Source organism: Phyllopteryx taeniolatus, chromosome 18 (genome assembly GCF_024500385.1).
Source record: "Phyllopteryx taeniolatus isolate TA_2022b chromosome 18, UOR_Ptae_1.2, whole genome shotgun sequence".
Taxonomy (NCBI): domain Eukaryota; kingdom Metazoa; phylum Chordata; class Actinopteri; order Syngnathiformes; family Syngnathidae; genus Phyllopteryx; species Phyllopteryx taeniolatus.
In genome coordinates, this window is record NC_084519.1 from 15,187,466 (window position 1) to 15,204,687 (window position 17,222).

General features: G+C 40.2%; 1 long non-coding RNA gene across 1 annotated transcript; it reads right to left on the reverse strand.

Moving 5' to 3' along the window:
- Nucleotides 1-306: 306 nt before the first annotated feature.
- Nucleotides 307-16,699, reverse strand: LOC133468622 (uncharacterized). The gene is made up of 3 exons (XR_009785538.1): nt 16,481-16,699; nt 15,797-15,889; nt 307-1,521 (listed from the first exon to the last, which is right to left on the reverse strand). It is a non-coding gene; the product is annotated as an uncharacterized LOC133468622 (long non-coding RNA).
- Nucleotides 16,700-17,222: the final 523 nt, after the last annotated feature.

The following is a 17,222-nucleotide window of genomic DNA, read 5'->3' on the forward strand; positions in this document are numbered from 1 at the left end:
ATCATCAATCAACAGATGTATTTCAACTTCCCACTGCAGAATCTCTTACTAATCAATCTGAGGGCCGATTGTTCGATAACATCACTTCCATCTGCTGCAGGGATTTAGATTTTTGGGACGAGAGGATTAACAGCGAGGAGAGGCATGGCGCTATCACTCTAATTAGGACGAGAGGGCTGCTTTGTTGTCTGTTTGACCTCCAATTAGCCGCTAATGATACAAAGACGAGACGTTTGTCAAATCACTTGACTGGAGAGGTATGAAAAATTGATTTAGGTCTGCCCTTAGGGCCACACTGAAAGCACAAAGAGTTGGAGATGATTTTATATGTGGAAAAAAAAAGTTGTGACATTACGAGAATAAAGTTGTAAAAGGCACAGGAACAAAGAATTTTTGAACAAAGCAGATAATTGCAAGATCAGTCGTAGTCACGAGTAATAAAATGTAATGCGTGAAAAAAGTTGTATGAGAATAAAAAGTAGGAAAGTAAAGAGAATAAAGTCATACTACAAGAAAAGTCAAAGTTATGAGAGTCAAGTCGTAAGAGGAAAAAGTAATATGAGGAAAAGAAATCTTAACGTTATGAGAATAGTTGTGAAGTGAACAGAACGGTCATTACGGCAAAAATCAAAGTTGTGAGAACAGTCATAATACGACGAGAAAAAATTGAAAGATTTCGGGGAAAAAGCTGTATTATGAGAAATTTCAGCGTTTTGATGATAAAGTATAGTGGGTCCCCGGTATTTGCGGGAGGCAGGGGGGGGGGGGATAGTGACCGAGCCAGTTTGTGGATAGCGAAATAAATACTTTGCCATGGGGGTTAGGGTGAAAATAAATAAATACAATTTAAACAACAACAAAAAAACATGACGAAGCAGAGGATCGGGTTAAAAAATAAAAATGAAATAAAAAAAAGCGAATAGGAAAGGGATTGGGTAAAACAAAACAAATAAGCGGGGGTTTCCCTTAATAACAGGGATAGGTCCCCCCCCCCCCCCCCCCCCCCCAAAAAAAAAAATCTGTGGGGATGCGGGTGGCGTCTGTGGCGCTTCCACTTCTGAAAGGCTGCTTGTATATTCACCCTTGTTTTGTCTCAGGATCTGTCCAATTCCTTCTTTTTACCGCCTTCAAGTTGCAATGTTATGAGAATAATGCTGTGCAATTACATTGTTTGCCAAACTCATTCAATGTCCTCGACTCATGACTTTATCGCTCGTAAAATAAGCAAAAAGTTTCCCCACCCCTGACGCAATAGCAGCTGGTCGATAGAGGGGGCTCACCACTCAGCTGAGTGACCGTGACGCATTTCCAGTCTGGGGCGCCCAAATCTTTACCCATTGACTCTCATTAAAGGTTTGACATGTGAAGTAGCTCCTCTTCAATGCAATCGATTGGACCACGATGGGGCGCCGACATCCCAGCGCCGCGAGTCGGCCGACTTATCAATCAGCGACAGTCGGATGCGACGTCGGCTCCATGGTGGGGAGGTCGTCGTACGTAAACAGCAGCCAACTCAAACTGCTGTAGGAGTAGACAATAAAAAATTACAAAAATGGAGATAAGTAATAAGTAAGACAAGAATGATGTATCAGCAGATTACGTGATGTGTTTTGATTATTTTATTTTGTCAAGTCGCAGTGTCACCAAGGCACTTAATAACTCCTGCTTATTTGCGGTATTGTTTTTATGGATCCTCCACTTATTCGCGCATACTTTTTACCTGATATATACACACAGAAACACAGAGTATATAGAGCCGTCCCCCAGCAAAAAAGGCCACCAGCCACCAACTGCCCCGTCAAAGTACGCCTTCCGGGATCAACTTTAACAGGTTGCGATGACAAAACGGCAGCAGAGAGCAGAAAGTCACGAGTGGTCCTCATGTCGCAGGAATAGTGAGGATGCCCCCCCCCCAACCCCATTGGCTTTTAATTAAGCACAAGCGCCACCAGAGGGGCCATATGGACCCGCCAGACGTGCTTCATTAATCCCCTGCTCGCTTGTGAGCAGGTCAAACAAAGTAGAAGAGCGAACCTCGGAAGCTTCTTTTGGCTGCCGCGTTATTTTTTTTGTTGCTTTTGTCCCCGAGGCCAGGCTTTCCCAAGCGGATCCACTTGACCGCGGGTCTGGGAATTCCACCTAAATCTGTATGTGGTTTTTCCAGAAAACAACATTTCAACGTAAAAATAAATGGGTTAGCATTTTAATTTGGTGTCAGATAAAATGGAGAAGAAAAAAAAAAAAAAAAAAAAAAAAAAAGGTTTCATTTAAATGCCATCAAACCCCTTAACGCTTAATACTAAACATTTTGTCAAGAACATTACCGTGGGACAGTTAGTGCAGTGTATTATGTGATAGGATAAAAAGCATTCTGCATATTGGTCAATTGCACAACATAATCATTACTCTCTCATCATAATCGTTAATGAATCTGAAGATCTATTCTGTTATTGTAATGAATTTATTGCATGAACGTTGTAATCAACGATGCAGTTGAAGCTTGGATCAAAGTACATGAGATTTCAACGTGCCATCATCAAAAATATTTGTCTATGGAATAATTAGCCTTCACCGATTCAGTTTTAAACCATAAAGAAACCAAGTTTATTGAATCAGATTCATCAGATGTCAAAAGTCAAAATTTAAACCCACTACTCTATTTTGCAAACAAACAACTTTACTGATAGATGGGACTGGAAGGTGTATGCACAAGCAATAGTTTAGGTATCAATTTTGTGCAATGTAATTCTTGTTCAAAAGTCTTCTCTTTCAGGCTTTTTTTTTAAAATTTCCTGCATTCACTAGTGCTGCTGAAACGATGCAAATTCATTTCCAGTTTGATACGGCACCCCGTGTCACTGAGTATTATTTTGTCTCCCGATGCTTATTAATATGCCTTCTACTTTGCTGTCCGAAGTTGGTTACTGTCCGCTATAATGCCGTTCCAGCCAGTCCTATGTGACAAGTGTATTGTATCACCCAATCACTTGTCTGGGTGTTTCGCGACTGGATGTCAAGATAGCTTCGCAATTAGCATGGCTTGTCAGCCTTTCTCCAGTTAATTACGCCACACGCTCCCTTCGCGATAATGATACTTATACTTAATGAGACGTGGAGCTTATTCGCTGCAACGGAGGTAATGATTAGTGACTTATGCTGTGCTGACACCAGACGAGAAGCGAACTTTTGTCACCCGGCTCGGCATTGCGTTTAGCTGTGTTAGTTAGCCAGCCGTAGCTCACGGGTAGAGCAAAACAGCACGCGCCAAGCATCGGCCGCAATATATTGTTAATTTCATCGAATTCAATTCTACTACTACTTTATACATGTTTACACTTGTAATATTTAAACTCTTTTATCCTGTCAAATTGTTTTTATTATATTTAAACTTTTTACTTCATAAAATTCGACTATAATCTGATAGAAATTTCTTGCAATTGTTTTTTTATTATCGTAACGGCTACTTTTTTCCCCCCTTAGTACATTAGTTGTTTTTTCTTTTCTGTAATACAGATTTGGCCATAATACAGTTTCGGTGGCTGTGTCAAAGCCTGTATTGGAATTGTAATCATTTCAATCAAGTTATTCCTTATTTTTCACAAAGTAATATTTTATAGTGTCAAATCAATGCACTTTTTTTTATTAAAGCCACAGGCTAAGAGATGTTATGTACTTATTTCTACTATATTTCGAACAGGTTTGAACACATTGTGACGCGCTATTTTTATAAGTCGCGGGCCTATAGGATAAATAGTTAAAATGTCACAAGTGATGGGTCAATTAATGTCTGGGTGTAAAGAAAGGCGCGACAACACATCAAGAAACGTTTAAAAAAGACAATTCCTGATTAAAAATTCCATTGGGAGGGAGTGAGTGAGTGAAGGAGGGAGAGAACAGACTTATTATTATGAGATCAGCTGTGCAGTGACAGGCGTATGACTTTGTTTTTGTGGCAGAAACAAAAGAAAGGAGTGAAAGTAGACCGGGGCAACTGAGCAACTGTCAAAGGCGAGTAGCAGCGGTCGGATTAAAAAGCGAACGTGGGAGCTAAGCGACCAATTTTGGTGGTGAGAACACAACTGTTGACTATTGTTATGCGTAAGTGTGTCCTACATTCTCGCACATATCAACACAGCAGTGCATAGATAATTCATCTGTGACGATGACGACGCCGACGACAACGACAACAACAACAACAACAACAACAACAACAACACTGCTGCTCCACTGGTGGAATCTCATTTGAATGAGTGAGACAATGGCGTTTGTGTGCCGGTGTCAGACAGGCCGTTGAGGAAACACGGTCATCCGCGACACAAAATAGCAGCCGTGGCTTCAATTTGCAATTTACTGGACGTTTGTGGCTATATTAGCGTATAGAACAGACAACGCCCAAAAATGAAACTCACATATTTACGTTAGTTTCCCCCCCCCCCCCCCCCCCCCCCCCAATTCCTATACATGGAAGTTAAAAAAAAAAGTAAATGAATGTTGTAAAAAATAACCCTAATTCGAAACTGCAGCAAAATAGTAAAATCACGAGAATGGTTATAATACTGCAAAAAACAGTTGTACGGTTTACAAGAATAAGGGCTCAGAATTATTGGGGGGGGGGGGGGGGGACGACTTTAAAAGTTACAAGAATTGGATCAAAATCTGAAGAAAGCATGATATCAGCAAGATATGAGAAAGCATTCTTAATATTATGAGACGTAAAGTTTTTGGGTGACAATCGCCATTACGTAAAAATTTTTAATGCAACGCTAACAACAAAATAAAAGAACAAAAATTTGGTTTTGAAAAAAAAGTAACTGCTATGTGAATACAATCAAAACACAGATTTTTTTTTTGCAAAAATTCCTACTAGGAGAAAAAAGTTGTAATGTTACGAGAATAAGAGCAAACTATAGCAAAAGTCAATGTGAAAAAATGACATAACAAAATGTATTTCCAATTCCAATTAATAGTTAATCTTAAATTTGCAATTATTACAAGAAAAAAGTGATAGTCAGAGAACACGCTCAAATGACACAAAAAGCTACGTTATGATAAAAATGTTACGATGGTACACAAATAAGATCAAACCAAACAACTCCAACTCAAAAGGTGCAATGTGTTTGCACGTTAATTTACAGTCACGTTGCGCCCATATTTTACCACTGCTAACTGGGTTCGCTTCTATCCACTTTGAGTTGCCAGGGAGATGCAGTATTTCCACGGTAAACAGTTTGGTTTGTTTAGCACAAGTGCTCGGTTTATTCCACATTTTCATAATCTTCTCTCTAATTAGGACGTTGTAATCTCAAGAGAGACCAAGATTGGCTGTCTTTTCCAAACAGACATTAAACACCTAAAACAAACAATGACATAAAAGGCTGAATTAAGGCACTTGTGTGGATAGGAGTTAGACGTTAATATGTTAATGCTAGTTGTTAGCATGAAATTAAACAGCAAAAAAAAAATAAAAACAAATCCAGAATATGTAAAACAATTTATTCGTGGTTTATGTTAAGTGAATTCCTAGTTAATGGTTCCTTAAATCCATTTAGCCTCAATGCAACGTCAGATTACGAACGTTCGGCCAACAAAGCTCACCCTTCAAAAAAGTGACCAATAGTGGGTGCACATCATAAATCTCCTTATCAAAAAGCAATAGGAATATGGTGTAAAACCAGATTACATCAATTTAATGCTCAAAGTCAGATTTATGAGATGGGTGTGCCAAACAGATGTTAACTTGCGTTTCTAGGCATTAGGTCTTTATTGTTTTTACAATGCTTAACTTATTTTTACACTGAAGAGTTACGTATATTTGTTCAAGTATTAGCAATTTTATTACTGACTCCTGTATTTTTTAATTAATTCCTAATTTATTTTTAAATTCAAGGTCATGAAAATATATTGACATTTAGCATCCATATTAATCCCAATTATTTTTATTTTTTTGTAAAGCATCAGCATTGGCAATACAGGCCCTGGATTTACTGTACTTGGTACTTTGGAACCGATACCAAATTTTGCCCACATTCTGTTCTATTTTAACTACTCAATAATTAAAATGAGAGGGGGGAAAAAAAAAAACTTCATTTAGCTTTACCAATTTGATGATTCTGTAAATCCTTTTTAATTAACAGAAACATACAGCATCTGTATTTGTATCCTTGATACTGGCCCTAGCGTTCCTTCATATCGGATCAATAGCAAATGTTTCCCAAATTCTATTCTGGCATTTAATTAACTGATAATCCGAAGGGAGGGGAAAAAACATTACAAAAACACTGAGATAATGAAAATTCATTCAGATTGAGCAACTTGATGACAGATCCCCTATAAAAATACTCAAGTGTATCCATCTTATTATCAGTGATACCGGTGTTGTATTTACTTACTAACTGATCGATACCAAATCTTGGTGTCAGTTTGCACAAAATTGCATTGTTACTTCAGGTTAATGTCAAATGTACTAAAGTTTGGTGTGTTTAAGTAAGAAAATACAGTTGACCAAACACTATGACATTAAGGAAGTCACAATTCTACTATTTTCCTTCATCCTCCATCACTCATACGAGAGTGTTGCACGGCCGCCTCCACCACCAAACTACACCGTGAGCCCACATACAATACAGAGGTCAAAGTTGGAGGTGCCTCGTGGTCTTATTGCTTACAGTGAGGCCAGGTCAACCAACGCTGTTCGCTTGTCTGCCTATGTCTATGTTGTGTATTCCTTTATAGCTGGGATTGGGAACTACTGTTTGGCTTGCTAATTTCTTTTCCGCTCGTTAAGTGCGTCTGGCTGGGAGGCAGATGGAAGCGTCGTACAGTAGACAGATGCCACGCCACCAGTTCCTGGAGGCGAGCGTGTCTGTTTGAGGTCGAGGCCTTAGCGTGCGGGGGGTGCATGTGTGTGTGTGTGTGTGGGGGGGGGGTCTTGTGTAATATGTGGAATTGGGGGTGAGTGGTAATGGTGGCACGTGCCCCCACTTAAAACCCGGCGTACACCGAGTGATCCGACTGAATAACTGCGACCCCACCTGCCTATTCGCGGCTCGCATTCACAAATTTACCGACACCAATTCCCCCCCCCCCCCCACAAGTGTTATAGAATGTCATCAGCAGGTTGCAAAAAAGAGAGACTGGAACAGTCACACAAGTGGATGTCCTTGGACATTTGTATGGATTTAATACCTGTTGTGAATTTTGCCATTCAGCAACTTGAAAGAGAACAGCAAGTTGTTTGAAAAGTATGACAACATAAACATCCACTCACAAAGCGCGACGCAACTAAATAGTTCAGTGGCGATGGTTCCCGTCGCTCAGTGTACTTGGGACTTTAGACGACCATTCTCCTCTGAAGGTGCGTGTGTGGACAACACATAGAGCATTGTTGTGTGGATGTGGTTCAATCATGTGTGTGTGTGTGATGCTGGGAACGTGCGCCCTCGCCTCAACCCCCCAGCCGCCACATGCCCAGCCACCTGCTCTGGGATTAGACATCATGCGGATTACACGCGTCACAATAGAGGTATACAAACACAAATACGGACGCGCACATGCAGACACGCGCACACGAAGCGGACAGGCCTCGCCGCTCGCTAATAGCATCTTCAATATTTGTGAACGCACTCCGCTAGGATTTGTTAGCATGGTGTCCTCGAGTCGATGTGTTCACCTGATCTGATGATTAGCCGATACATACACGTTGCCATGCTATCCTGATGGATTGTGGAATCACAAAATCAGCAAAAAACAAGACGAGCATATCAGCACCCGTAGGAGAGTGCAGAGGGAAACCAATCAAAACAATTCAAGTCAAGGGTTCATGATAGGGTAAAGTAAATCCAAACTTTTTAAAGGCCAATTACATGAAATGTACAAAATATGACCATTATTAGTAGTATGCTCAATATTACATTGTTCTTCTCGAAGTTGTGATTATAAATTTGTCTTTAAAGAGAACAATACTGGCATAATTGAGGATTAATCATCATTCAAATTGAAAGTTAATGCCTTCTTTTTGGAAAATCTCATTTCTAAGGGCCACCACAAAAAATACATGACAATTATTGGTACCACTGTAATGACCACCATTAAAATACAGTAGCATTGTAGGCTCAAGTGCTCACAAAAAAATTATGCACAGCCCCCCCCACCCCAAAAAAAGTACATTTAATATTACTGTAACTGTAACATTATGCAGTTTATCCATTAACACAGCACTTAAATATAGGAATTCATTTTAGAAATGATTTACTTAAAATGTATAATAATTGCACCTGAATAAAAAGTTTGAAAACAAAACATTTTATAAGATTATTTACAAATGTATTGTACTTAAAAGTTAAATACAACTGAACTGTATTTAACAAATGTACAGTATTGGATTTAAGGGGGGAAAAAATTAAGATTAACATTCTGCACAATTTGAACATTCGGTGATTCTTTCATGTACCACTAGTGGTACTAGTACCACACTTTGATAAACACTACACTATAATCATAGTAGAACATCATATGGTAAACTGTACATATTGTTTAGCTATTGTAGTATTTTACTTATGATCACAGACATAACCATTTGTCTATTTGTCAGTTTTATTCCATTTAGAAAAGTGTCATTCATGCATGAGTCACTAGAAATGAAGGGGGGGGGAGATTACTAGTCAAACTAAACGAACAAAAATCCAGTCTACATCTGTATTCAGCTCCCTACCAAAATGCAAAGTGACCTTTGGCCTATGTGTCCCACATTTACAAAGTTTGATGGAGTCACTGATTCTGGTTTTGCCCCATTCTGCAACCTCACAGTCTTGTTGGCAACTTTTATGACTGAGGTTGTAGATACGGTAAATAGAGACTCCTTCCAGTTGTACAGTACACCCCCCCCCCCCCCCCCCCCCCCCCAAAAAAAAAAAGCCTCCCTACCCCCCTCCAAGCCCCCACAGGGTTGCTGGGTTTGTTTTGCTAATGACCCCATCCCGTTATGCCCTCATTCAAGTTGCGCTGGGTAATTGGTGGCACACTGACACACTGTGGTGGTTTGACAGGGGGCTGGACGGGGGGTGGCCTACGTCCCATTGTAAACTCTCCTCCCTGACAAATAAGGTATTGTTATTGATGATTAACGCCAAAGCAGTGAGTGAGTGATTGTGTGTGAGGCAAAGAAATGAGAAAATAAGAACAATGATGGAGTACTGGTGATTAATGATTGTGATTTATGCAGTGTAACATCCATTAACCTCAAGCACTGTAGTTATGTTTTTGATGCGTTTATAGTTTTAGAATAATTTACCATTGTACATACACTTAATTTTTTTTAACCTCATCTACAGATGAATTAGCTCCTCTGTCTGTTCCCCGAAAATTAAAAGTGAGTGAGGACAAGACTTTGCCCATCCCTGATTTTTATGCCACAGATAGCAGGTCCTTTTGCCACGCATGTTTAACACAGCACAAAATTATACCCTTGAGATCTGAGCATGTGGTTGTGTGCGTGCGTGTTAAGTGGCTACAAGTCTCTTGTAAGAAAGTGCCTGAGGTCATATGTGGCTTCAGTTAATGTCTGTCGACAAGTCATTATTCAAATGAATTCAAGTGCGTGCGGGCATCAATAATAATAATAAAAAGCCTGCGGATGGTTATCGGCGTTAGTGTGTAATTACCACCACTTGTGTCTCATTAATCTGATGTTTTCTCAATTAATTAGCATAAACGGTGTTCCCTGAAGTGTGTGTTTTGCTTTGTGTCCTGATGACACATGATTAATGGGGATTTTAGAAGCAAATACTACAAAAAGTAAAAAAACTAAAAATAAAAAATCTAGTTACTACATTCTCGTCTGTCCTACTTCAGTGTAAAATTTTGCGCAAACTATGGTCCAAAAGTGTAAAGAAATTGTGTGCAATTTGACAAAAGCTTATCATGTTCATGTTGTTCTCCATTGCCTTACATTCTTTTTACACTTCCTGTAAAGTGAAAATAAGTCTTAAATTTGACACACCACAGAAGCGTTAACAACTCTGCCAAATTAGATTGACTGAAATTAGTATTATTATTATTATTTATTTATTTTTATAATCGGCAAGTATCTAAAATGAGGGTACAAAATTGTGAGCGATCAAGCCATTCTCTCCGTTCTCGAACTCTGTGGGCGTGTCCTCTGAATGTGCTGCTGCCACACCTTGCTCAACTGTCAATCAAATACCTCTTGTACAACCTGGAAAATTTGATGCTATTTTGTTTACCAAGCTTCTTATGCCTACACATAAACGGCATGTTTGAGCTGCGAAAATATATTGGCCTAAGCCGTGATGGTGCTTTTTCGTGCCGTGACAAAGAGGCACTGTAAAGCGGCCAAAATGTTATCTTCCATTGCATTTTCACACATGAATATTCACTGTAATTATGACAAATTCCTGTTAAGTTGGAATGGAACTCAGCTGTAAACCAAGGACCCCCTGTTACTCTACTTCAATTTGAAAAAAAAATAAAAATAAAAATAATAATAATTCAAACTAATGAAGGGGGAACAGCCTCCTTCAGTGAAACTTTCATGTCTCCACTGGACTTTACTTTTTGCCCAAAATCTTACGAAATACATGACAGGCTCCTTCTGTATATGTGCTCACATTGGTTTTTTTTTTTCTTCCCCCAAGTGGTGGAAGTCGCTATAAGCCCCCCCGCTCCCAATCAACCTCATCCCACTATCACAGCGGACAGGGGAGAGAGAAAAGAGAGGCAGACAGGGTATTATAAGCGAGCGGGATGAGCGCAGTGAAGGCATTTGGAGTCTTTATTCGCTTTCCTAAGCCACGGGCTGCGCTCCCAATCCGATTGGTCGATCGGGCCAGTCGTGTAAATGAAATGCAAAGCAGAGAGAGCGAGAGACCCCTGACTTTGCCAATTTTTCAGGGCCCCCCCTTTTCTCGTCTCGTTGTCTTTATCGGCCCGTCTTCCTCACCACGTGGCGTCTTTTCTTCCTTGTCAGTATCACACTCTGCAGCCTCTGATTCTTACTCTCCGGTAGATAACCATTTGCCTTTTTCCTCCCCCTTCTGTCTAGGAGATGAACTCTGCACTTCTCTAATGTTCAGATCTGAGGATTTAATCCACTCAAGCTTTTCCTGGGAAACTCCAGTGGTGATTAAGCATACGCTCTTTCCCTATTTGCATCCTCGCTTGTTAAGCGCTGCGTTCAAGGACCTCTCTGGCAGCTTTTTCTAGCATCGAAATCTTCCTCAAAAGTGGCACAAAAACAGTCAAACAACCATCATACTGTATTCACTGATTTTATCAATGATATTTCCCTCATTAAGTAATTTATTTATTGTAATTAACTCATTCACTGTCCTGGACGTTTCAATGTTTTAACTGAAATCCTGTTACGTTTTCCCTCAAAGGGACGTTATAAATGTTTGATCGCCTCATCATATTATTACATATACACAACACATTAATGGATAACTAGTTTTGAAATCTCAAGTCAAGGATGAAAGTTGAACTATTGTTGAAGTTACTGTAAAAAGGGGTTTGGTAACAAAACAATGCATGCAATATCTCGTCGTCATTATATATTACATATGTCAATTTGACATTTTGGTACAGATTTTAGCAACTCATGGAAGTTGACAAGCATGATTTCCTTTCACCGGCCACATAAAACGATGTGGCCCCCGGACCTTGATTGTGGCCACCTGTGACATTGAAGTTGACTTCTTACTACACTTGGTTAAGTTATATTTAAACTAGTACGACAGTTAAGAATGTTCAATTCTTACTTGAAACAATGCCTTCATATTTAATGAAGGTCAGTAAGGTTCTACTCACTGTATAAAATATTTCCTTCATACAGTAGGGACACCTTCCTCCCGGGCCCCACACAGAGCTTCTGCTGACACTAAACTCTTCCTGGGGGGTCGTGTAGCAGTAATGGGGGCTCCGGCTGCGAAAAGCCCTTGCTGGGAGATTTAGGTTGCACTTTATTTATTTTATTCAGTAGTCTTATCAGCGCCAGCTGTTTTATTTATTTATTTAAATGTTTTTTTTTGGGGGGGGGGTCAATTTTAAGTGCAGACAAATGCAACAATCAGTCCCAGATTTGAAAAAATGCCGCTGTAATCTCTGTAGTGCTACTAAATTGGTATTTCCCATCAATGTGCTCTGATTGGTGCAGACTGCTTTGACAGGCTCAGATCTGACAGAACTCTCTGGACCATGACTGCACTACATGGTAGACCTTGATTGATTGGTACAACCACCTCATCGTTGCTGTGCTAAATGAAGATGGATGGGGATAATAGCCCATTAAGTGGTCATTAAGAACACTGCTTGATGGGGCAAAATGGAGCTCACTTCTTGGAACCAGCTGAGGAAACGTTGATTCATTCTCAACAGGTTTGCTGACTAACGAGTCAGCTATGGGAAGTCGAGCTACAGTACAACCATGACAAATTGCACCAAGGCAGCACAATTCTGCTCAAAACACTAAAACAACATTTTTAAAAAGAATCTATGAATTGATCATTGACTTTTGACAATTATTAAATTCATTCGTTTTACTTTGGTTTATTTAGGAAACGTATTTGAACAACAGAAGGACACCTGCTTCCGATTGGTGGTCACCCACGCGAGCACCCGGAGAACATAAAACTGGAACCGATATTGGAACCCAGCACCTCTCGACGGTGAAGCAGTTAAAAGTTGTTGGGGAAAACAAAGACAAATGGGATGCATTTAGATTCACACCACTGGATGTTAAACAACGAAGTCCGAACTCTGTCAAAGTTCACTACAAAACACAAGGTGAGCGTGAGTGCCATGATGGCTAACATGTAGTAGGTTACACAACAGCTACATGGCAAGAAGGAGCCTGTCATAACACACAGCGTAAACACACCTCTTCATCATCTTCTCCTTCTGTGACCCCCCCTCCCCCCCTCCTCCTTACAAAACACACACACACCAAGATGACAGCTCCAAGCTCCGTGGAGAATGAGTCTCGCTTGCATTACAATCGTGCGGGACAGATTCCATTAGCGCTATCTGAAATTGAGCACGGGGTGCGGAGGAGCGGCAGGCAGGAAGGCTTCGGCGTTTGCGCTCTTATCAGAGGGGCGAGGGTGAGCGCTGACGCTGACGTCACTAATCCGGACGGTCGGGATTGAGCGCACGCAGATCATGGTCACACACATACACACGGGCGCGCTGTTGAAAAGAGAAGTTGGTGTAGGAGAGACAACAAGACCGAAAATAAACGGGGAAATACTTTAAATTAAAGCTAGAACATGAACTGGAGGTACTGCATTCATTGCTGTCTGCTGCAGTGTTCTTGTCAGAGCGCGGCAACGGAACTTTGCATCAATGTGGATTCCCGGTTCAGGCTGTCTGCTGCCTCGTTCTTGCATAGCGTGTTGTCGATTCCGGAAACCGTCTAACATGCCAGCGGATTCCCAATAGGGATGCCCCGGTCACATTTTTTTGCACCTGAGACCGAGTCAAGTCGCTTGATCTTGAGCATCGGCCGTTACCTCTGTAATGCCTTAAGAAGGATATACAGTGGTGCCTTGAGATACAAGTGATTTTACTAACAGGTTTTCTTGATATGAGCCGTCATTTGACTGACTTTTTTCGCTTTGACCCGCAAGTGCAGACTTGAGAGAGCTGTGGTGGCAGCAAACTAAACTCACGTCACAAAAAGCACAAGTTTGCCAGATACAATTACTAAACAATTCCTGAAAAAAAAGAAGCTTTAAAGGTGCTCCCAGTTGAAGTTTACCATTAAACTAAACATAAATCAAAGAGAATTACACCTTGTGTATTTAAAACAACCGCATAGCTTAACTTTGAACACAGCTAGCTCAATGGTAACACTAAATAGCAACTACAATGCTGCGGTGCTATAATGCCTTTAGCAACCGATTGTGCAGCAACACATGTAGACAGACAATAAAACAGTAGTCCCAGTCATATATTCTTTATATTGTGCGAAAAACAACTAATATTAGTGCTGTACTGATGAGCTGCGACATGTCACAATGAACAGTATATACGTATGTTCCTAATACTGCCCCCAGGTGGCCAAAGCGGGCACATCAGAAGGAGCTGCACATTCAATTGATGCAGCGTCACCAAAACTTAATTCTTTTTAATTATATTTAATCATGTAATTACTGTATGTTTTTATATAGTACATGATTATGATGTGTCATTTTTCCTCATAAAAATACACAACAATGTTTGCTTTTTGGGAAAGGCTGGAACGGAGTTAGGTTAACAGACACCTCCTTCACAGAGACCTCGGTGGAGCTACAACAGCGTACATGCACAGAAACTATGCGCAGCATGTACAAATGGCGTCGGGCATTTACAAAGGCTAAAAATTATGAAATATTTTACACGTTCACAGCCCAAGTGCTCGACCAACCTTGGTGGAGGTCTGCGCGCTATTGAGGTTTTCTGCAAGAGATGCTGCAGTGAGGACTCAACATTTCAAACCAAGCCCCGGCCCCTCCACAAAATGGCGTCCCCCATGCTCACAGATAGCTATTAACCCATGACATGTGACGGCGGGGGGTGCGCCTGCGTGTAATATTGCTGCGTGCTTGAGAGGGAGGACGAGGTTAATCTTTACGTGCTGGGATCTTTTCCACGCCATCGTTCCATTTAAATGGAGCGCTTTGATGTCTCCCGCAGCTCGCTTGGCTCGTCGCCTCTCATTCGCCGCTTTAATTTACCACCCCCCTCCTCACCCAAACACACTCACACACACACACTGGCCTGGCGATAAGGTGTAATGAGAAATGTTTTGAAAAACCACTCTCGCCTAATTCAGCTGCGGACGAAGAAAAAAAAATACTATTTGAGGAGTTTTCAAAGCGAGGACGGGTGGCGAGGAATGCTTGCATCAGCCGAGTGCCGCCGGCAGGACCCCCCCCCCATCATCATCATCAAACACTATCCAAGGGGAAATAGCAACTTCATTAGCTGTCATTTACAGGGATTAATGGCGATGCCTCCTCAGGCCTGTCATTGGTCACGCTGAGAGGAGCATGAGGATGTTGACGTGCAGGAAAGCAGAGGAAGTTCTTGCTTTTGGGGGGTGGGGGGGATTGAGCCGCAACACAGTTAATCACTCCAAAATGAAGTAGAAATGAATGGCACAGTGAGTGAAATGTAGCCCACAGGACATATTTGGGAGTTCAGTTTCATCAACCTTCTGACCAAAAAAAAAAAGTCATAAATTGGTCACAAACACTGTTAGAAGATTTTATTTTTGAAGAAAATAGGTCATTTTAAAACACTAAAGCTCAAAGATATTTTTACTAAGTGAAATATAAACAGCTAACGTGTTGTTTTATTTACTTTATGGTCAAATTCATGCATTTGCAAGCTTTTCAAACATCATAGTCAGGGGAAAATTACAGAAAAGGTTGATGTGTTATAGCATCACTCTCAGGTGCAAACCTCACCTGTCCAAATTTAGTCAATTTCATATTTTTATACTGTAATCCAAACTCTGATTGATTAGGCAGCTGAACAAAATGATCATCTAATGAGTCCGATGGCTGTTTTTTTCTCCACTTAGACTGTTCATACATATATAGATTAGTTTCCATTTTTGTATCTATATTTTTGGTTACCCCGATTTAATTATTTGTGGGGGGGGGGGCGGACATAATATTTAATAAAATTTTTGGGATTGTTGAAACTTCCATTTAGGACTGCCAACATCCCCAAATGGGATTAATATATATTAGAGAAAGTAATTAAATTACAGAAACATTTTAGATACATAACTCACATGATGCCCAACAGATTCTACACTCCTGAAGCCTTCCCCCTCAGAATGCCAAGACAACGCCCGATTGTTAGGATTAGCCACTGCATCGCCTCCCTAGATAAGAATAACACAGCATATTAAATAATGTCAATAAAATCATTATTAGCACAGTGTGTTGCGCATGCGCCACAAAAAAAAAACAGCAGCTTGTGATGTGCTAATATTAGCTTTAATTGAATTTGTTATGATTGTCGCCGTAAATTGTCTGTGAAATGTTTAAAGGGGAAATTTTAAAAAAGAAGTAAGGTGTCTCAAAGTTAATTAATGGTCTGCGGCCTCTGTTTAATTCAAGTTAAAGGACAGGAGAGTCCCCTTCACATTTGACTGTCTCACACAAACACACATTATTCCCACAGAGGGTTTCACATTAATTAGTCAGGATCAAAAGCCACAAATCCCTCCGGTGAGAATAGAAGTGTATTATTGTAAATCCTGCCTCCATCTTCAACGCAAACTCCCTAAACACTCCTTAGACAGACAGAGCTGTAAAACAAATATAGTCGGCTCATTCGACCCTTTCCTTTCCTAAATTCCACCTCCATTACGCACATTACAGAAGAAACAAATTTACATGACGCGTAATTGTATAATTCATGTTTAAACAGCCAAGTAGGGCAGCATTTATGTGGTAAAAGTTGGTCATACCTGTGTGTTTTGGTGACCTGCAGTTACGCGAGATTTGGCCAGTTTTCTTCCGGGTTTTCTTGGCGCCCTTTCGCAAGGATTTGTGGGTAAAAGGAAAAAAAAAAGTGTCGTTCAAGATGTCAACTAGAAAGTCAATTTTGTGTAATTTTAAGCAATAAAAAGTAAGACCTGTTAAACATATAAATAAATAAATATACAGAAGTCTGACCGGTACGTAACAAAAAATGACATATAATAAAAAATGACACAAAAAAATTACAAGAAGTGAATAGGCTACTTCAAGGATGTTAAGGTAATTTCAAAAGGTAAAATGATTTTTAGCCAAAATAATAAAAATAGATCAGAAAGTAATAAAATATAGTCCTACATAATTTTGGGACCGAAATGTACTAATATTCGACTGAAAAAGTACTCCATACTTTTACCAAATATAATTGTAAAACCCTGAAAAATGAAAATTCTCATTTTATATTGTTAATTGGACTGGAGAACAGTTACAAAAGCGTGTGTGCAACATAAACGCATGCAAAACGTGACTATATAATTTTAGTTGTAAAAAAGCTTATATAAGAGAAAAGAAAACCAAATGTATATCCTACTTGTTTTTGATACTGCAGGTTTTTGGATTGCCTCCACTTCCCTTTTATGTTCTAAAGCAGATTAAACGCAAGGTTAGCCATGCAATTGGCGTCATATACCTTCGAGGGGGTGGGGGGGATTGGATCCTCATCATTGAAATAAC